The sequence below is a fragment of the Mustela nivalis genome (genome assembly GCF_964662115.1).
Source record: "Mustela nivalis genome assembly, chromosome: 13".
Lineage (NCBI taxonomy): Eukaryota > Metazoa > Chordata > Mammalia > Carnivora > Mustelidae > Mustela > Mustela nivalis.
Window position 1 is genome coordinate 2,374,551 of NC_139032.1, and position 22,183 is coordinate 2,396,733.

The 22,183-nt window shown below is 50.4% G+C and overlaps 1 protein-coding gene across 1 annotated transcript in view; it reads left to right on the forward strand.

Moving 5' to 3' along the window:
* SHC3 (SHC adaptor protein 3) overlaps window positions 1–22,183 on the forward strand; it is a 92,482-nt gene that overhangs the window by 2,067 nt on the left and 68,232 nt on the right. The window lies entirely within an intron of this gene.

Sequence of the window (22,183 nt, forward strand, 5' to 3'; positions counted from 1 at the left end):
ACTCGTTCCAAAGGTCAGTTGTGGTTGGCTTTGGAGCCGAGCGAGCGCGTCGGGGCTGCGAGGCCAACCTGCTGGTGTGAGGTTGTGAACCCGGCGACAGCAGAGCTCCCGTGGGCTGAAGCTGGTTGGCCTGAGCCTCTGCGTTTGGGGGGTGGGGGGAAATCACACGATCGTGCCCCCAGTAAATGGTGGCAGTGCCCGGGGGCACCTAGTGTGCCTGCTTAGTGCTCAGTGTGGTGAACCGTGGTCACGGGGACATCAGCTCAGGCTTCCCCAGAGAACTTTGGAAGCACACAGCATGGGGGTTGGACTCTAAGGAGAATGTCCCGTGCGCACACTTGATTCCCATGATCCCACGGCGCTCTGCTGGGGCACATTTCTGTGTTGCCTGTGTTGAGTTGAACATCATGGGCTTACTCTCTGGAAAAATCACAAAAGCGGGAAAAAAACTCTTAACTCGGTATTGCTTGCCGATCTTCAAAGAATTTTATCAGTATCTTGGCTTTTTTCTCACTGGTAGAGAGAAAGAGGCAATGTTTATTACATGCCTGCCCCGCAGCCGTCAGTCTGAAGGCTGGGGGTTTGGGGAAGAACTCATGATTGTCTTGGATTTAAATTTATTTCTAAATTAAGGACCCCCCCATGTTTTCCTATTTTTTGGAAAACCCATATGCTGTGTAATTATAGGATTTCCCCCTCGTAGACATACCTGCTATGGCACTCCGAGGATGCTGTCTGCACGATTTTTATTGAAAAATATTTCCACTCCATCTGCTTAGATGGGAGTGGAAACTGTGAGGGAGTCTGGGGGTGGGGCTGCTGACCTAGGAAACATCAGTGTTCCAACAGCAGGTTGTCGTCTTCATTAATGAAGGGTATGAAGTTCATAGACCAGACGCTCCCGAGCACCAGAATTCTGAGCTCAGGGGCTCTCACTCGTCCCGTGTGCCCCCAGCGAGTCTGCTGCTGACACGTCCCCAGGACCCTCGGCTCCCCCATATGCAGACTCCAGGGCTGGATGGGCGTCAGGAGGCCTCACTGGCAGGACTTTTGTACCCTCCTAGCATTGCGTGGTGCAGGCTCCCATTTCACGGAGCCCAAGACTGAATCTCGTGGACGTAGAAGGGTAGTGAAGTGAAAGTTTATGAAGTGAAGGTGAGAACCAGAAGGAAAGAAAAAATCTCTCTCAAGTGAGGAATGCGTGGCCACTGTGGGCTTTTAGGGCTGGTCTTTCATAGCAAATTGACCAGGGAACTTAAGTCTTCTTGAGGTCACCACTGGTAACACCCGTGACCGGTCTCTTTTGGTTACTTTCAGTGGTCAGCTTGTAGCTATAATGAAAACGTCTTGTCTATGACATTTAAGACCAACAAGGGGGTCTCCTTATGTTCCCTTGTCTCTGGCATTTCTCCACATCCGGGATTACTGGGAGCCTGGTCCCGTAGCCCCCTACCCATCTCTCCCTACCCAGGTCTGCCTGTCCTTTACACACTAGGTGTGCTTGACCATTGGTTTTCACTTTTGGTAAAACAGCTGCAAAAAACCCCGATGAATATTCTCAGGACAATTCCATCTCGAAACCACATCTGGACATGGAAGTGGATAGAAATTGTGTTGATTCCACTCTGCCCACCTTAACGTCCTTGGCCTCAGAGTCCAAGCCGACTACCGCTGGGCATCCATGGTGGCTGCTGCTGGTCTTTGACAGGTTCTGAGGGTGATGTTGGGGTGCTCCGTGCACAGGCCTGCAGAGTGAACCGCTTTGGAAGGAGAGGCAGGCATGGGCAGGCCACTGGCCAAGGTAGGAGAGCCATCTGAAGGCTGGCATGGCCTTGAGGTTCAACTCTGACCCGCCTGGTGGGCGGCAGTAACTGTGGGGCTGCCTGGGGGTACACTGCTCGCCCAGGGTCGCCAAGAGAAGGGCTCCTTTTTAGAGCACATTATGCCACATGCTCGAAATAGGCAAGGAGGTGACCGCATTCAGGGCCGACTCCAGTGCCCAAGAATTGGAAGCTGAGTGAGGAGCGGTGAGCTGGGGTTCTCACTGGTCGCTCTCAACACAGACAGGAACGGTGACCCGCTGCCAAATACCGTGGTGGTCCCTTTGCACGTCTGCAGGCTGCCGTCTGCTCTCACCGCGGTCTCTGTTAGGGGCTCTTTGAAGGACACTCTAACAAGCAGAGCTGCAGACTTTCCTCCTGATACTGTGGGCTGTTTTTCTTCTGGAATGAAGCCTTGTTTTTACAACAACTCCTTTAAGGATTATTTTGTTTCTCCCATTTGTGAATCTGATGATATTTGGGGTGGTATAAATTATTCATTTTATTTATAAATGTTCTATTGCTCTTTATAGATGGCCTTCATAAACGGCACTTACTCTAAAAATTATTCTTAATTGGTATTTTTTCCACTTGCCTCAGTGTCATTAAAAATACCTTAAATAGGGGCGCCAGGGTGGCTCAGTCGTTAAGCCTCTGCCTTCGGCTCAGGTCATGATCCTGGGGTCCTGGGATGGAGTCCCACGTCGGGCTTCCTGCTCAGTGGGAAGCCTGCTTCTCTCTCTCTCATTCCCCCTGCTTGTGTTCTCTCTCACTGTCTCTCTGTCAAATAAATAAATAAATAACAATCATTTAAAAGAATACTTTAAATGTTCCGTGTTTTAGTGTTGCATTCCTGTGAAGCCATAAGCAAAGGTCACCGCAAACTTGTTTCAAGGATAGCCATGAGACATTATCACGGTGGGAGATGTTATCATGGTGGGATTGACTGAATTCTGTTTCCGTTCTAGATGAACAAAATTGTTCCTTGATGTGGAGTAAGAATTTTTTTTTTTAAATCTCGTAATATGGGTGGCTTACATGTAAATATTATCTAAATTGCTTGAAAAAGTTTAAGAAATTCTTTTGAGATTAATAGACAAAATTATTAGCTTGATCTGGAAAGTGTATCATCTCTATTTTTATGTGACACAATATAGCAAGTGTGTTAAATGGGTGTGCCCTATACAGCACACTCACACTGCACACATACCACACACAGAGACACACATGTGTGCATACACACACATGCACACAAACATACACACACACACTCCACAGGTAGACAACTTGTGATAACTTTAGACAGGGATGATTTTCTTTCTTGTTAGAAAATACTAAATGTCATATTTCCAGAAATACCTGATTATCTCATTCATTTTTTCATATTCGTGTTAAGAGAAAATTATTCTGGGGAAGATAAGCTACTGATCATACTTCAATCCTGAAAAGTATAAGCTTATCTTTGATTGTGTCTTACTGGTGAGGAATGCACAATACGTGTTTTTTGTTGTTGTTGTTGTTGTTTAATTTATTTATTTGATAGACAGAGATCACAAGTAGGCAGAGAGGCAGACAGAGAGAGGTGGGGAAGCAGGCTCCCCACTGAGCAGAGAGCCCCATGCGGGGCTCGATCCCAGGACCCTGAGATCATGACCCAAGCCGAAGGCAGAGGCTTTAACCCACTGAGCCACCAGGCGCCCCTCAATACGTGTTTTTTAAACAAAGTCCTGGTAGCGGAGAATGTAGGCAGTGAACGTGCAAACCCAGGGGAGAGGTGGGCTTTCCAGCCAATAGGCTCGCCCCGAAGCACGTGCAAAGCCCATAGCCCCTCACGTGGATGCAGTGCCTCAGCCCCACAGGGTGGCACGGCTCTGGAGGGGGCGGGTGTCACGGCTGGTATCCTGGCAGGTGGCACAGCAGGTGGGTAGTCGGGTGTCACAGCGGGTGTCACAGCGGGTGTCACGGAAGGGGGCAGCCAGGTGTCAGGGCGGGTGTCACAGCAGGACAGCTCCCGCTTCCCGAGCTCCCTGGGCTGGCAGAGAGGGGCCTGCTCTGTGGTGTTCAGACCGTGCTGCGGGGGGGGGTGTGTCAGAGTGCACAGCGCTGCTACCCGGGATGTTTCGTGGGTTCAGAGGACGTGCGGTGAGGACCCAGCATGTTAAAGGGAAATCGTCAAGGACCCATGAAGTCACATAGAATTACTTAATTCAGAAGTGAGATGGTTTCAGATGACGTGGAAAGCCATGGCCAGGTGGGCATGTTTCCGGAGCAAAGAACAAAGAGAAATTTGACTTGTAGCATAGAAGATACACAGTACGGGGTGGATATGGCGTGTCTGCACGGCGGGGCACTGAGCGCAGCGGCGGTCTCTGGGTGGGTGGGCCTCACACAGGGACCGATCTTTAGTTGAGGTCAAAACCCCACAAACTGTGCTGTGGCTGTGTGGCTTCACCTGCCACCAATGTCCCCAGGCTGCACCTCCCAGCACCGTGATGGGTGGAACTCACATGAAGAAATATTTTCCGTAACCCAGTTTTCTGTAATCCTAGTTTTCAAAACTGAAATAGTTGTTGAATTTTACCAAGGTTTTTTTCAGCATTTAGTGAAATAAATAGGTATTTTTCACCTTTTGCTGTTAATGTGGCGAATCACTTATCTCTGTAACATACGTGTCTCGGCCTCTCTGCTGCTGGGCTGTGCAGACAGAAGTCCGTCCTGCTGCTTGGCAAGAGACACAGACGTTCATGGTCTGGCCCTCTCTCTTGTCCCCTGAGCCCCAACACTGGGGCCACAGGAAACAGCTGGACCCCCCAGAGCAGATGCACCTCTGGCCTTCGCTCACATTCTCCCCATCTGGGCCTTCATTCGAATCCAGCTCTGTGAGCTGGGGATGTCCCCGTGGGGGTCCCGGGCTCTGTGTGTTGGCCTCCGTGTTGCTTATCTCCGTCCCTGGCAGGTGCCGACACTGGGACCCTTGAGAAGCCGACAGGAATCAAACGGTCCCTGCCCTCCAGGGCGGACGTCACTCCTTAAGTGGGTTCCATGTTCCATGAGGCCAGGAGCTATGGGGAAGGTGGTCCGTCGGCTCTTCCCCAGACGCGCCTGGGGACAGAGCCTCAGGTAGGCAGACAGTGGCAGAGACAGAGGGAGAGAGGCAGCCGAGGGCCAGAGGGGAACTGGACAGAGCCGAGGGGACTGGTCAGGGGCTGACCTGGGGCCTGTTTACATGCACTTGGCTATTAAGAATGTAACTCCAAAGAGGCACATTTTGAACTCTTTTCTATTTAAAAAAATGGCTCGATAATTACTCTTTCTGTGAACAGGCATGTCTGCGTGGCCCAGCCAGGGTCCTTCCAGGCTGTCCCGTAGACGGCAAGCACAATTAGCAGGCCCACGAGTTCTCTTTGAAGCTAATTATGGGAAGCTTTCGTTGAGAGGATCAGCCTTAATGAGAGCCGTGAGTGGTCATTATGAAGTCAAATATTGTAGAGCCAGATTTCACCAGGACGTTTCCACACAGAAAGCTAACCTCCTGAACCCTTCCTGGTGCCCCTTCCTCCAAAGAAAGCACCAGATTTATGAAAAAGACGGGTGCGGGGGCGGGGGGCAGTGGATGCAGGAACTGTTTCGAGGGGCCGTTAATGCCCTGTGAAGGCATTGCGGGATGTCAAGGAGGTTCAGGACTATTTTCCCAAAGGAGTGCACGATCCCACTGAGCGGGAGACAGAGACGGGTTCGAGCCAGCAAGCTGCTGTCGCCTGGGGAGGGCGGAGCAAGCCTGGAGCGGGCAGGAAGGCTTCCCGCAGGGGTGGGGGCCTGTCCTGGGAGACTGGCGGGGCTGGGCGGTTAGGGGCTGAAGGATGTTCCAGCGGGGGGAGGCAGGACAGGAGACCCACTGGAGGCAGGAGCAGGCCTGGCGTTTGTCCAGGAACGGGGTCCGCTGGGGTGGCCCAGGTCAGAAGGAAGTGAGACATCAGCGCCATGTGTTGGGGCTCGGGCTGCGGAGCCTTGGAGCCGGGAAGCTCCCCATCTACTGGAGAGGCCCTTGCGCTGCTGGCCCTTGGCCGGTTGCTGGCGTTTGCTGGGGGGTCTCCTCCGCATTGGGCAGGGACCCCGAGGGTATGCGCCCCTTCCTCCAATTCTCTAACATTTCTTCCTCCGCGGACCTCAGTTTCTTGGCTTCCCTGATCTGCTCACATCCCAGCTGTAGATTTCATGTCAGACTCCGCCCATAGAAGGAACCTGCTGGGACGGCTGTTCAAGCCATTTTTAGAGTTTTGCCCTGTCCTGAGGATAATCTGGGCCTTGGGTCATACGGTGACACAATGGAGAGTGAGTTCGTCTTTGCCTGAGATCCAAAAAAGGGGGGTAGGGTTTTCCTTACGGCTGGTTCCTTGTGATCTCCAAGCAGCATTATTCGTGATTTTCAGAGTCACTCGTCCTTTTATTGAAAGGCTCAGGGCTCCTTCCTCTCTGCCTCCCACCCTCCCTGCGCACTGCCCGCTGCAGGCCGCTGGTCGGACTCCGCTGGGCCTCAAGCCATAGCCTCTGCCATCAGGGCTCAGAACTGCAACGGAGAAGGCCAGTGCGGTGGTCCCTGGGGATGAGACCACCTGTCCCGCAAAGTGAATGTCCCGTCACAGATAGCGTGGGGGTGGGGAGGGCAGTGCGCTCTGATGCGTCCGTACCCTATGGCCACGTGCAGCCGTTGAAGACAGACGGGAGCGTCCTGCCGTGGTTGACTAGAAGGGGTCTCCATGAGGGGTAGTCCGGCGAGCGAGAGCACGGGCCATGACGTGTGTCACCCCCGCCCATTTTCGAGACAGGGACTAGCACAGGGCCGGCGGGAGCCTCCAGCAGCCCGTCCGGAGCCGCTGCCGGGCTCTGCGCCGAGAGTCAGCAGGGGATACAGGACCGAGAGACGCTGAAACGCGGGCGCGGGAGGCCGCGCAGAGAGTGCTCGGGGAGGCCCGCCCGAGGAAGCGCGCTATCGGGTGTCCGTGCTGCCGCCGCCGAGGCAGACCATAGCTGGAGCCGGAGATCGACCCTGAGCAGAACGACCGAGATCCGGCATGGATTCCAATTAGAAATGCATGAAGGAAGACAACGGGAAAATCTCCAAACGCTTGGAAATTAGGCGTCAGGCCTATAAATAACAGAGGACAAAGGAGACATTTCAAAGGAAATTTAAAAATACCCAGAACTGAATGAACAGGAAGGCACCGCAGATCGGAGGGCGCGGGGTGCGCGGAAACGGAGCGGGCAGCGACGCACACGCTACCGGATGCTCGCCCGGGAGAGGAGGACATTTCTCCCGTCAACAACCCAAGCGTGTTTCTCAAGACGCCAAAAAAGAAGAAAGTACACGGCAAGAACGCAGCAGGAAGGGAATCGCGCAGGTAAAGGCAGAAATCAATGAAATGAAGAACAGAAAATCAATCGGAAGAAATGGATGAGATGGATGAACCCGGGGAGGCGGACAGCGAGGAGGAGACGGAGATCTGCGTGGCGGGAACGGGATGGGGGCTGCCTCGCAGGTCCCGCCGCGGGAACGGGATGGCGGCTGCCTCGCAGGTCCCGCCGCGGCTCCGGCCAGCCCCAGGGCTCTCCAGCGCAGGCACAGCCCGTGGCTGCTTCCTCGGGGCGAGGAGCGTCCAGCTGGCTCCGTGCAAAGGGCCTGTGGTGCAACATGTGTTCCCGTCCAACGGAGGCCCAGGACTGGGGCCCAGGCCAGCTTGTTTTGGGGAGAAGGAGGAGTGAGGAAAAGGGGTGCTCAAAGGGACAGATGGCACTTTCTGAGACCGAGCAGCTAGTTCGGTGTCCCGATGGGGGCGACAGTGGTACACGGAGGTGAACGGGGACACACCTGGATGGAGAGGGCCAGTCTGCCCTGCGTCCTTTGCACACCCGCTGTGAGGCAGCTCCCGCGGCAGCCCGGGTGTGTGCTGCGGGAGCACTGCTCCCCTCGCCTCCTCGGACTTTGAAGACCGGATGCGGCCTCTGGCACTGCGGTGATTTTCAGATGAAGCGGAGCACAGTGGTCTCCTTTTCACCGAGCCCTGGTCGCCCTTCCTCCCCTGACGCAGCGTCCTTGCCATGCGTGAGACGGATGACACACGCCACCAGCCAGCACTCACAAAGGCTTCCTGGCTCCTTTGATGAGAGCCTGGATGGCACTTGTGTTCGTATCATTTTCTCCATGAGATGAGAGATGGGAAGAGAAGGAAGCTTGGATGCAGGGTTGGCTGAACCCAAGTGGCCAGCTTCCTCCCTCTCTGGGCGGAACCCTCACGAAGAAGACGGGCAAGCTGAAGGCCGGTCGTCCCCTGGTTCCATGGCCAGCCCACGTGTCCACTCTGGCTGTCCTGCGGCACCGGCCCACAGGGCCCTGTGCCCGCCATGCGAGCATGTGTCTGGTCCGGGGTGCCCCTGGCCATTGGGTGGGAGGATGGCTTCGCCTGACTCTTCGCCTACTCCTTCCCCAGGGCGCCTCTGAGCCTCTGGTCCCTCATGTGACATGGGGCAGGGCACAGCCCCGAGGGCGGAGGGACAGCTGGCAGCATGTGTGGCCAGTGGCACAGGAATGCTGGCTGTCTGGCCCCGTAGCCTTCGTCCTGGAGTCCAGGCCTCAGCTCACCAGTGCTCCGGGGGTCAGGGCCGACCTCTGCCTTCTTGCATGAGCGAGGTCGGTGACTCCTTCATTGGAGAGAGAGTTCTGTCCTGTCATGCGACCGGTCAGCCTGCCTCCTGACGCCGGGGAACCTGCTCCACGGGCAGGTGTGGAGATACAGCTGGGGGGACGGCAGAGGGCACCGGTGGTCTTCCTGGCCCCTGCCTCGGGCTCTCAGCTTCTCAGCCTTTGCAGATGGTCCTTGGGCCACAGCAGCAGCCGGCACGGGCTTCTCTTGGAGGGGAGTGAATGACTGGTAGTAACCCGCAGCTGCCGGGCAGCCTTTGGGAGGAAGCAGCCTGCATGGTGGCCCCAGACACGGTCGGGGTGGGCGGGTCTGTGCGGCCACAGCCAGAGCCTTGGGGTCCAAGCTGACCGGCGTTGGTAGAGAGCTTGTCGGCCACCCTAGAAGCCAGCGAGCAGAGCTGAGCTGTCACAGGGCTCTGAACAGCATCTATCATCATGCCAAGTTGTTCTGCAGAGTAGATGAGAAACGATTTTTATTTTTTGATGCTGTTAGTATTTTCCAAAGTTTTGTAGAATGAACGCACATTATTTATCAGAAAAAGATGAGCATTATTTTTGTAAAATAACTTCAACGGCTCTCTTGAAAGCAATGATCTTTTTTTTTCTTTCAATTTTTTTTGGTCCGTGTGTAGTAAACCATGCAACCTTAAATGTTCAGCTCGGTGAGCACATAAACACGTATGTGACACCCACGCAGACACCTGACTATTCCCAGGCCCCGCTGGGCTCCCTCATTTCCCTGCCAGTCAACGGTGGGGGCCGGTCTCCTGCCCTCTGCTACCATTGATTAGTTTATGTCCCTGACCTGTTAAATGAAAAAAATACTTAACAATAATGGTCAAATTGGGGCTGTTAGGTAGGGCCATTCCTTTAATGTGAATAGTAACTTTTTAGCAAATTGACGGTTACTTTTGAGGAAATTTTCCAAGTATATACCTTTAATGAGCTATAATCCTATGTAAAGTAGATTGGGAAAATTAGTAAAATCTAGAGTTAGCCTCTTCTCAAATATATATAAATAGTCAAACAAATAAGTGTCCCAAAATTGAGTCACTCTGGAACCTCGATTATTCAATAGCAATGGTGGACAGAATTTCCCTTGAATCCGAAGTTGCCACGCTCTCTGTCAGTTGATGACATTTGAACTCTGATTGGGTGGACGGTAGTGCCTGCACGTGCCCAGACGCACTGGCCCCACTGGGAATTTGGAAGAGGTGAAGTTCACAGTTCGCCCTGGCCTTGGGTCCTCACAGGTTGCTGAGTGAGGCGTCCCCATGTCATGGATGGGACCCGGGCAGAGGTCAACACTGATTTGATACCCCATGGCCTCGACCCTGATTCCACGATGGACTCTGAAACTATTCAAGGCACTAGGGATCGGCCTCATGAGTAGCAAAATCCCAGCAGGGGAATCGTTCTGACGGCCCATCCAGACATCCGTGCACAGCTGGATGCCCACGGATGCGTCGGGTTACCTGTACTTAGCTTTCTTTTATGGGAGCGACACATGCTAATTGTTGAAAATAGAGAAAAACAAAAGAAGAAATTAAAACCAACTGTAATCCCAGTCTTCCATGATGACTTCTACTAAAATTCCCATGACTTTTCCCTGTCCTTTATTTTCATTTATGCAAAATTGAGGTCAGGCTCAGTGATTTTCCAAATCGTTTAATCTTATTGGAAGGCATGGCTTTTAATAGTTGCATGACATTCTGTCCCACTGATTTTTACAACTTACTTAGACATTGTCCTAGTTTTGAGTATTTACGTTGTTCCTACTTATCGTTATAAAAATGGAGTATTTAATCATTCATTCATTTAGTCAACAGACTGCACTGAGTTTATATTATATGTCAGGCCCCGCAGAGGTCCTGAGGCACATTTGGGAATAAAAAAAGAGATGTCGTCTCTGTTGTCCTACAGCTTATGTTCTGGTGAAGAAGTCAGAGACGAAACAAACTAATCAAATAGAGACTTAACGAAGCCACAAATCAGGTAATTTATAAAATGCATCAATGCCCCAAATGTACAAAACCTACTTGATGAAGAAGAACAAAGTTAGAGAACTCATATTTTCTGATTTAAAGAAATATGTTACTGGCCCAAGTATAGACACCTAGATCAATGAGACAGAACTGAGAGACCAGAAGTAAGCTCATACATTTTTGTTCAGTTGATGTTTGACAAGCATACCAAGGCCACGCAACAGAGAACCGTCTTTTTAGTAGATGGGGTGTGTGGGACGACTAGATGTGTACATGGAAAAGAATGAAGTTGGAAACTTTCTCACATCATATAAAAAAGTGGTTTCCAGGGGCGCCTGGGTGGCTCAGTGGGTTAAGCCACTGCCTTCGGCTCAGGTCATGATCTCAGGGTCCTGGGATCGAGTCCCGCATCGGGCTCTCTGCTCAGCAGGGAGCCTGCTTCCCTCTCTCTCTCTCTCTGCCTGCCTCTCCATCTACTTGTGATTTCTCTCTGTCAAATAAATAAATAAAATCTTAAAAAAAAAAAAAAGCGATTTCCAAATGGATCAAAGGCCTAATTGTAAGAGCTAAAACCTTAAAACTCATAGAAAACACACAAAGGTAAATATTTGTGACTTTCAATCAGGCAGTGGTTTCTTAAATATGACCCTGAAAGCACAGACAACAACAACAAAAATAGATACTTGAACTTCATCAAGATGAAAAACTTTTGTGCCTCCAAGGATACCACCAAGAAGGTAAAAAGGCAGCCTCAGAATGGGAGAAAATATTTGCAAGTCGTGTGTCTGATGAGGAACGGGCACCCAGATTACATAAAGAACTATTTCAACTCAACAATAAAAACAAAAATAACCCAATTGAAAAATAAGCAAAGGACTGGAATAGACATCTCTCTGCAAAAGACGCACAGATGGCCCATGAACATGTGAAAGATGCTCAGCGTCATCGGGGAATTGCAAATTGAAACCACTGCGACGTCCCACCTCACGCCCACTGGGTCAGCTAAAATAAAAATGACAGGCAATGATAGGGGCGTCGGTAATTGGCACTCCTCCACCGGTGACAGGGATATAGAACACTGCAGCTGCTCCTGAAAAGGGTAAACAGAGCTACCACGTGACCCACGATTCCATTCGCGGGGGCGTGCCCGAGACAACTGAGAACATATGTTCACACTAAGACCCCTCTGTGGATGTCCCCGGTAGCCTCGCTTGTACTGCCCAACCTGGAAAGAACTCCGGTGTCCACCAGCTGGGACAGAGACACGGACTGTGGTCTGTCCATATAATGGATTAGTATTCAGCTATAAAAAGAAGTTAAATGCTGACACCTGCTACAGCACGTTGGACCTTGCAACATTGTGACGAGTGAGGAGGCCAGACCCAAAAAGGCAAGCACATACCACGTGATTCCGCTTACGATGTCCAGAACCACCAACTCCGCAGAGACAAGAAGTGGGTTGGGGGTTGCCAGGAGCTGGGGGTGGGGATGCCTGCCAATGGGCCCTATCCAGCCTTTTTTTTAGGGTGATGATGGTGTTCCAGAATGAAATAGTCGTTGTGGTTGGATCGTATTGTGAATCTCCTGAAAATGACAAGATTGAACAGTTCAAAAGGATGAATTCTGATGGCACGTGAATTATATATCAATAAAACATCATCACAAAAAAATGTAGTCATGCTAAATAAAACAAGCCAGGGGTAAGCGATTTGGTGAGGATGTGAGGTCCCAATGCAAGTGGCAGTTGTCTGGATGCAGAGGGAGGAAGGTGGCCCACGTGACAGGGGCCCAGGGGGAAGGGTCCGTGTTCTGACTGTGCCCCTCATCGTTGCCCTGGATCAGACGAAAGAGACGCGGCATTGAACTGTCAGTAAAATCTCATTTCTGAAGCGGTAAAGTTCATTGTAAAAATAATGATATTCAGATAAATAACAAAATGAGAATCAGTCACCCGCCACGGCATCCTGCCGAGTTGGCAAGGACGGAGGGGAAAGACGCCCTCGCGCCCTGAGAGTGGACGTGCCCGTTGGTGCAAGTTTTAGGAAAAGCTGACAGGAGATGCTTATCACAGAGCCGTGCTGTGGTGAAGAGTCAGTGTTTGGACGACGGAGTCTAGGGCTTGTGTTGGTGACCCGAGGCGTAATCCTGCTGGTTTAAAACCCATTCCGTCGTGTGTATTTCTCACGGTCATCCCATCCGCAGAGGGAGAAACGGGGACTCAGAAACGTCCAGGGATTTGCTGAGGCGCACGCAGGTGGTCAGCCCTGAAGTGGGTCTGTAACCCAGGGCTGTGTGTGTCCCAAGTCCACTCTCGCCTGACCTTCCAGCAACAGGCACAGATACGTTCTTTGGGGCTTTGCCGTTTGCCAGACCAGCATCTGTCGTCTCGTGCTTGGCCTGTAAAACACCAAATCCATGTTGAATTGTGTGATTATTTTATACTTGGCTTCCGAGGCCACATGCCAGTCAACGTTCAGATTTAGGATCACGTCGTAGAGTGTATATTCATCTTAAAATGATAAGGAATCGTTGGGAAACTTGAAGCATGTGATTCAAGTGGGAAAATGTCGACTTACTGATTTTTTAGGGAATGTGCCGGTAGCCCCAGCTGAAGGTTCCCTGCAGTGTTTGCAGGATTCTGCTCTAGAGGGGAAAGTGGGCACCGGGGTAACCTGAGAGCCGATGTTGAACGTTATACAAGTAGGGTTAGAGTCTATGTTTCTTTTCCCTGAAAAAACATTTTTTAAACTTTTTATTGGGAGAAAATGACAGACTTCCTGGTTGCAAACATAATGTACTTTTACTTCCCTCCTGCTGGGCAGGCTGGGGTGCTGGAGGCTGCCCTGTCCCCCGTTTCTCCGTCACTGCTCCCCACCCTCCCATGCACACCCTCGAGCAGTAACTCCGACGGATTCGGCTCGGGGGAAGGCCGCAGCACGGTCCGATGTCCTAAGTCCAGAAACAGAAGGTTCAAATACATTACGTACCACAAACCAGCCCAGACTGGTGCTAATAGGTGAAATAAAAAAAATGAATAGGAAATTACGGTTCACAAGATTCTTGCATGAGCGCATGAAGTGCTGTAAGCCATCTGCTTCTGAATACTGGGGGGGTGTGGAAAGTCACTCTAACTTGGTTAGCCCTTGATGAATGCAGTCACCAAACATTTATTTTGTACCCATTACGCGCGAGGCATTAGGAAAGTGGACAGGGATAAAGATGCAGCCCACAGAGTCCTCTGGGGAACACTGTGTAAGTGGGTGTTGGAGCCCTCAGTAGATCTGTGGACCATAGCACAGGGCACAGGGCGTTCTGGAGGTGAGCTGTGGTCTTAGGGACCTGACAAGAAAGGTGGGGTGAAAGGTTTTACTTTTCTCGGTTTTGAGTCCCGACAACAAGGCTTTCTTACATTGTCTGCACCGAGCGCTGTGACGTGGTCAAATGGTGAGGAGGCACTGTGGTCACAGCCGGGTTCCATGGGCGCAGAACATGGGCCGTGTGCTCACGGGATCAGGAACGCGATTCTCAGTGTCTGATCTTCGGGGGGGTCATTAGGGATCGGCAGGGTTCGAGGAGGGGAGGGGGGTGGGAGGGAGAAGAGTTTGCAGGCAGGGGAAACCGCATATGTGGACACAGACCGTGGGAGGCATGGAAAGCTTGGTGGGGCCGGAGCGTGGGTGGGGATACGGCACGTGAAGCCCAAATGGCAAGGGAACAGCAGACCGGCGGCTTCCTCACGATGATTCACCTGCTCTCCTGACTAGAATGGATCCTTGGTCATGGGCCCTGTCGGCTGGTGTCCTACTGGATCTTGGACGAGGGCCAGGCACACGTTGGGGCTCGGTCTGAGGTTGCCACGGGAGTGACACGGCCGGAGAGAGCTGTGGCCTGTGGTGGTGGCTCTTCTGTCCTCATTGCTGTGTCACCACTGCCTCGTGGGACTCTCTTGCTGTTCATTGATTCATCACACCACGGATGGGTCCCTGGTGGTTCCTCCAGGGCTGGGTCCCACGAACAGAGCTACCGTGCGTGTGCTCGCACACTTGTTTGGCGGGCGCATGGCTCATCTCCCTCGCGGTGGAGGTGCTGGTCACGGGGAGGCACACGTTCGTCACGGAGAGAACGCCGCGCAGTTCCCCAAGAGTTTGCCCCCATCCTCACTTGGACCAGCATGTGCATTTATCCCGCTGCTGAAGACAGGAGTCACCTTTCCTCAGTGCATCTGTCCCTCGAAATTACCTTGAAACAAAATGCGCAACCTGACCTGCCAGCGTTTCTCTAACGCTAGCTCTGCTGTGGGCAATCAGTGTCCTCGCCCAAAGGAGACAAGAGGCTCCATCCTCCTGTGCCCCACCATCACCGCCCTCTCTCCTCCAGGCTCCATCCACCAGCTGGACCAACGTGGGGCTTTGGATTCAGATCGCTGTCCTGTTCAGACTCAACCCCAGACTTAATGTAGTCTCCGAAGGTCTGGTGGCTCAGGAGCGGTTCCCATTAATTGTTGGTTCTCAGAAGCTGCGTTGGACCTTGTCACTCCTGGATGGTAGAAGGTGCAGGCAGTTCCTGCCAGACCCCTGGGACTGTGACTTGTTGGCCTGGCTGGGATCCCACACCCGTCCTTGACTGTGGCTGAGGCCAGGGATGGAACTCAGGAGGCCCATCTGAGAGGCGTGGCTGGTTTCACTGAGTGCCCCCCTTCCTCCAGCACGCCTGAGCGAGGTGACACCCCAGAGGGCTGTGGACGGAGGTCCCAGCTCCCTGGAGTTAGAGTGTCCAGATGTCCAGGGGGGCCTTGTGACCAAGTCTGCATCCTAGCATGGAGGTCCGTGTTTATAAGCGTGGTCTTTTCTTCCGGGAAGAACGTATTTAAAGTTTTTCATCATTCTGTAATTGTACAAGGAATAGATGGTTATGTTCTTGTTATAAAAAGTTCAAACAAGGCAGAAGCACCAGAGGTAGGGCCTCCTACCCATGGCCCCTCGTGGAGCACTCGCTCCCTCTTCGTCTCTGCTCTCCTGTCTCCAGAGAACTGAGAACTGAGCCCTTCCCCCTCAAATCTGGGGTGACCCTGTGCCTTACTTCAAGCAGTACAATGTGAAGGAAGTGACTGTCTCCTGGAGACTCTCAGCTTCAATCATTTAAAAATGGCCGCATTCGGGATCATGGTTTGGATGTGTCCAAAATGTTCAGCCAAGAGTTTATGGATGAACATTCGAGAAGGGGGTTCACATCGTCACAATGCAGGCCGTGAAGCAACGAATGTTTTGTACGTACAATTTCACGCACTTACACAGGAATAAAGTTCTACAAAGGATGTCGCTGGGTCAAAGGGAACCACGTGTCACATCTCCACAGACACTTCCAGACAGCCTTCCAAAAAGTTTTCACCAAATTAGGAGAGCATGAGGGAGAGCCCTTTTTCCTGCTTCCTCACGCAGGCTGACCACTCAGCTGGGTGAAAAACGATCTCTCTGTTGGGGGTTATTTTAACTGCGCTGACACTGGTCTTCACGGGGCTGCTGGCCGGCTGTCTGGCTTCCTCTGGATTTCCCATTGTTTTCTCTTGGGCTGATGGGCTCATGTAATGACTCGCAGAACCTCGTGGAGTAGCCTGATCATTCATTTTTTTCCCCTGTTCAATTGATTGCATTTTTCTCAATCTTTCACTTGTCTCTCCATGGTATTTCATCACGTCTTTTCTAGCAAAAATGATCAATTTTCATGAGTCCAGAAATCACAATATATCTTTCCGCAGATGCAGGTTTCCTTTGACTTATTTGTCCTTCATTCAAGGTTTTCTTCAATTTAATCTTGCACTGTTTTTTTTTTTTTTTAATTTTATTTATTTATTTGACAGAGAGACCACAAGTAGGCAGAGGCAGAGAGAGAGGGGGAAGCAGGCTCGCTGCTGAGCAGAGATGATCTTGCACAGTTCTCAAACTTAATTCATGTTGTGTTTCCTACACTTGTAAACAAGACAGTGACCCCCTTAGATCTCTGGTCCTTGTGCTGGCCTTTGCCTGGTCGAGAATCTGCTCCTTCTTGTCAACCTTGTCGTCGTCACTCACTCCCTGTAACATATCTTGTTCTTAACCCGGGTGAAAGCTCTGACTAAACCGCTGGGTTTGATCGACTCAGGATGATTATGATTACTGAGATGTTTGGACCCGCTCCTGTTTTGACTTCTGTTTCCCCGGGTCTTTTGTGTACTTCTGGCTCTCCCCTTCTTCCTGCTGGCTTCACTGCTTTTATTGCTTCCTCCTTCTATTCTATTCTCTAGCAGTCTGGAGCTCAGTCATCCTATTCTTGTTTTTTCCGGGTTTACAGCCTTTTTACATGCATGTAATTGTATGTTGCTTTCGCTGCGGCCGTGAATCCCTTCCGAGCTGCCTGTTTCCCCTGCTCATGCTTCCCCAGCTCCAGCATCTGTGTTCTGTCTGCCCTGGCCAGCCGATTTGGGGGTCTTCTGAGATGGAGCTCCCTGTCACTGTAAAAAAAAATATTTAAACTTACGTGTCAGTAACGATGAAGCACCAGGCGTACCTGTGACTTCTGTTGATTCATTCCTTTTTATTTTTCTCCTAGCCCACGTCCTCCTGTTTTTTGTATTCATTGTTCTTCTGGAATAATTCTTTCGGGGAAGCATCTGTGGGTGGTTAACGTTCTGAGTCCTCGCTTTGTCCTCCTACCTGAATGCCAGTTTGGGTGGATCTAAGATTCTTGGCTGCATACCGCTGTTCTTCAGACTTCAATGGTGGTGTTCATCTTCTTGTACTGGGTGTGCAAGAGAACTTGCTCCGTGAGGAACCTGTTTCCCTTCCCCTCCCAGAACGTTTGCACAATGTTTCTCTCTGGGTCCTTTTTTCCTGAAACCGAGCTGCCATATGTCCACAAGTGGGTCTTTTCATATTTCCGAGTGCCTTGAAAATATAGATACTCCTGTTTCGTCCAACACTCAACATTCTATTCTCTTTGTTCTTGAATATTTCTTCTCCTCTCTTTCTTTCCTTTTCTTGGACTTCGTATGAGGCAGGTGCAGGAACCTTTGGATCCAAGCTCCAACACTTTACAGTTTCTTTTGTATGTCTGTCTCCTAGCCCCGCTGGGATGTTTTCTGGGTCCCATTGTCCAGTTTCCGTAGTTCTTTGTACATTTCTTGGGCCTACTGATTGAATTTTCTACGTACACCCTCAATCAATAACTTTCTCTCTCTGGTGAAAGCCAGATAGACGTGCAATGGCAAAAATCCAGAATGTTATCCCTAATTGTATCTAAAATTAAAAAAAAAAAAAAGTGCCTTGGAATACATTGGAGAAGAAAAGCACGGGACATATGTCGTAAAGACCACAAAGTCTTTGGCTCAAGTTATGATCTAAGGGTCGTGAGGCTGAGCCCTGTATCGGGCTCTCCACGCAGTGGGCAGTCTGCTTGAGGATTCTCTCTCCCTCTGCCCCTTCCCCCTTGCATGTGTGCATGTCCCCCTCAAATAAATGAATTTTAAAAAACATGTAAAGAAGTGAATGCATAGGTAAGTGATAAATAAATATTGTTAAGTACAATTTAGGAGACTATCAAGACCTTCTTGAGCAACACGGCTCCCTCCCGAGCCATAGAGAATATGACAGGCATGTGATGACAGGAATTACTACAGTGTTCCTGTAGTAACAACTTATGTCAGGTAAAATGTAGAAACCATCAAAAGAAAAATGATTGAATGAGAGATTATCATCCCATTAATCTACAAGAAAAAGATAAGAAAAAGAGAAACCCATAAAGAATAGGCCAACGATAACAACAGCTTACAGAAAAAGGAGTGAAAATGGCCAACACACATGTGAGAAAAATCACATATCCTCAAGATATCAGGGAAATCCAAATTAAAAAAGAAAGGAAGTACTTTCGCCCGTGAGAGTCAAAGATACAGAGAGCAGTGCTATACAGCGTTATGAAGGATAGAAATAAGCTTGCTGACACATTGATGGTAAGGGGGCAAATTAAGGCAGACATTGGGGGCACGACCCAGGTCCGTGAGGCTAGTGGAGGCACTCACCTAACTCTCCAGAGTGGTGGTGGTGGTCATCATGTGACTCCCTGGAGTTCGTCGTGGCCTTCGTGTCACTCTGGGATGGCGGTGGTGGCTATATTCACACACCTCTGACAGCGGTGAGGGTAACAACATGGCTGGTGGGGATGGAGGTACCTACGGAGCTCTGAGAAGTCAGTTTACACACTACTGCAGAGGTGGTTGTGGTAGTCATGTAAGTGTGCCGGTCATGGTGCTCACAGAATTCCGTATTATTGGTGGTGATACCTATGTAGCTATGATGGTTTCGCTGGTGTTCACATAATTCTCTGACATTGTGGCCTCCACACGACTGTGCTGGTGGTGGAGGTGTGCACATTTGTCATGGTGTGGACATCATCGTGTCATGCCATGGTGGTATCCACATAACTCTGCAGCACCGGTGGTGTAATTCTCCTTCTGGGTGGTGGTGCCCACACGACTGTGAAGTTCGTCGTGGTAGTCACATAAGCCTGCTATGGGGGTCCTGATATTCCATTCCTGCAGTGGTGTGGTGGTGATGACATTCAGATGTCATTGTGGTATTGGTCATGTCGGTCACATAGTTGGTCGTGTTGGTCATGGTGTCTCCATAACCGTATTTTGTTGGTCCTGGTAGTTGCACAACTCTATGGCTGTGTTGATGGTAGTACTCCCATAATTGCATCGTTGGTTCTCTATTCATGTAGCTCTGGCTCTATGAGTCGGTCATGGATCCACATAGCCTTGGCATGGTACTGGTGTTTCCGTGCACATCATCTTCAACTGTGGTAGTCGCATTTCTGTGACTCTATGATGTTGTTGCTGGTGTGGTTCTGCTGACTCTGTGTGGTTGGTCATGGTGTTCTCATGCCAGCAGGATGGTGGCAGAGGTGGTAGTCAAATAACTATGTGACGGAGATTTTGTCTCCCCATGACCTTGCAATGTTGCTGGAGGTTGTGTTCACATCGTCTGTGAAGCTCATTATGTGTTCCTACCACCCTGCAGCATTTGTCATAGCATTGGCATGATTGAGCAAAACTGATGGTGCCAGTCATGTATCTTGTGACAATGCTGATGGTATAATTCAGACAACCCCGTGACTTGGTATGGTGTCTACACAAATCTGTGATGATGCTGTGTTGGCATTAGTGCATCCCTGCAAGGTGGTGGTATTCGTGTAGATCTGTGACTTTGGTCAGGACAGTCACATAGGTCTCCTGGTTGGTGGTCATGGTATTCACAAGGTGGTGGTTGTGACAATAGTTGTGGTGTCCACGTGTCTGTGGGATGGCCATGTGGTGGTATTCGCCTAGCTCTGCCATGGTGCTCATGGTATTCTGGAAATTCCACATGGCCATAGTGGTGATCTTCACATAGCTCCAAGATGGTATTGGCTGTGCCAATCCTAGACCTCTGCAGAGTCACTCATGGTCTTCACAGAACTCGGAAAGGGTGGTCACGGTGTTCCCATAATTTTTCAGGGCTGCTGTGACCTTCACATAACCCTCTGTTGGTGGTCATGGTATCCCCATAATTGCGAGGCTGTTGGTTATAGTCACATAACTCTGAAGTCAGTGACAGTATTCACAGACCTCTTCAATTCTTTTGATCACCTTCCCACGAAACCAAGATGCTCTTGGTGGTGTGTTTAATTAACTATAGTGGTGCTTGTGGGGTATTTGTGGTGTCGGTGGTATTCGCATAAGTCTACAGTGGTGGCGGTGCCATGCTTCCATAACTGCAGTGGTGACATGGGGATGCGTCCACAGACGCACAGCCAGGAGTGTTATCCATCAGACTCGGTAATTCTCATCATGGCGTTCGTGTAACGCTGCGGTGCTGGAGGATTTGGTCTTCACACAGCTCTGCAGCTTCAGTCATGGTAGCATGCAACTGTGAGACTGGATGTCGTATTCAGACAATTCTGCATGATGGCTGTGATCCCTTCAGCAGTGCTGCAGTCTTGCCGGTGGACTCACATGCCTATGATGTTCACGGTACTCCCATTTCTCTGCAAAGTGGCAGTTGTGTTCACATAATGACAACACTGGCTGTGGTATTCAGCAGCTCTCTGATGGGCAGCATACTCCTCAGGTATCTGCAGTGGTTCTTGTCATAGTCACATCTGTGATGGTGGTCGTGGGGTAGTCCTGTATGTCTATAGTTGTGGATGAGTAATTGTGTGACTCTGTGTGGTGGGGGTGATGTGTTCACGGATCTTTGAGCAGCAGCGGTGGTGGTGTTGACACCATTCTGCCACTTCAGTCATTCTAATTACTTCACTTCGTAATGTTGGTGGTGGTGGTATTCACGTAGCTCTGGGACATTGCTGTGATGTCACCATGCTGTGACGGTGATGGATGTGGCAATCCCATAACTCTGCAAAGAGGGTTGAGGTCTTCACATATCCAAGTGACAGCGGCAGTGGTAGTCGCATACCCCTGCCGTGGTGGTGATGGCATCTGCACAGCCGTACTAGCAGCGGCACCTGCCCCCCCAACCCTGCAGCGTTGTTCCCACTTCTCACGGGACTCGCAGCATCATGGAGGATGATCAGTGGGTCATTCATGGAACTCTTTGGCGGTGGATGTGGGATTTGTGTAACTGTGTGACAGTGGTGCTAGGAGCCGTATGGTCCTGAGACGTTCGTCTTGGCAGGCACAGAAATCTGTGATGTTGGTCACTGCAGTCACAAGACTCTGCCGTGCCAGTGGTCATCTGCTTTGTGTGTCTCCATGATGTTGTTCATTGGATCCACATGGCTGTGGCGGCGGTGGTGGTGGTGGTGGTGGTGTTCCAGCAACTGTGCGATGTGGTGGTTGTGGTGTCACGTGGCTGCACGAGGGCTGGAGGCATAGTCACGTTGTATGGGTACAGAGGCTTCCGTTCAGAGAATTTTGAAGCTTTGCTCAAAGTTACATAACTGGATATGACAGAGTCAGGCTCCAATTCCAGTTTTCTGAATAATTCAAATGCAGTCTCTTCTGTACTACCCCATGAGGCCTCTCCTGCGAAGTCTAAATTTAAAGGCATTGGTATAAAACATCTGTCCTTCGAATTCCCAAGGGCTCTGGCACACAAATATTGTATCTCCACCATCTAGTTGTTTATGTACAGCTCTCGGTATGTCCGCACATTTACATACGCACACACGCTTACATGTGTGAAACGGATTAAAGATTTAGCTACAAATTTAGATGTGTAAATTGAAACTTCTGAAAGTTGGTGTTATATAATGCAGAAGAGGGCTTTCTGGTAAACCAAAATAAAGCAACTAGGAGGGTCATAGATATATAGTTTGTTGACAGAACCCAAAATATATTGGTTCAATAATGAAGTCTAATATTGGTCAACATGTTGGTATTAGAGTGTTTTCATTCTTTCTTCAGAAATTATAACCCTCTAGACCCTTGTAAAGGACTAGAAATACGAGGTCTGGATGTTGGGGTGGTCACACTCTGGGACGTGTTTAGGCAATAATGGATTTATGCACTTAAGATTTCTGCACTTAATGGTACACGTCATACTTCAACAGAAGTTTTTTGAAAAATATGTTCCGGAATAAAATGCAAATACTCAAGGATCTTGGGAGAGTCAAGTCTGGCGGCCTGTAGGCTTCAAGGATACTTTCTCATG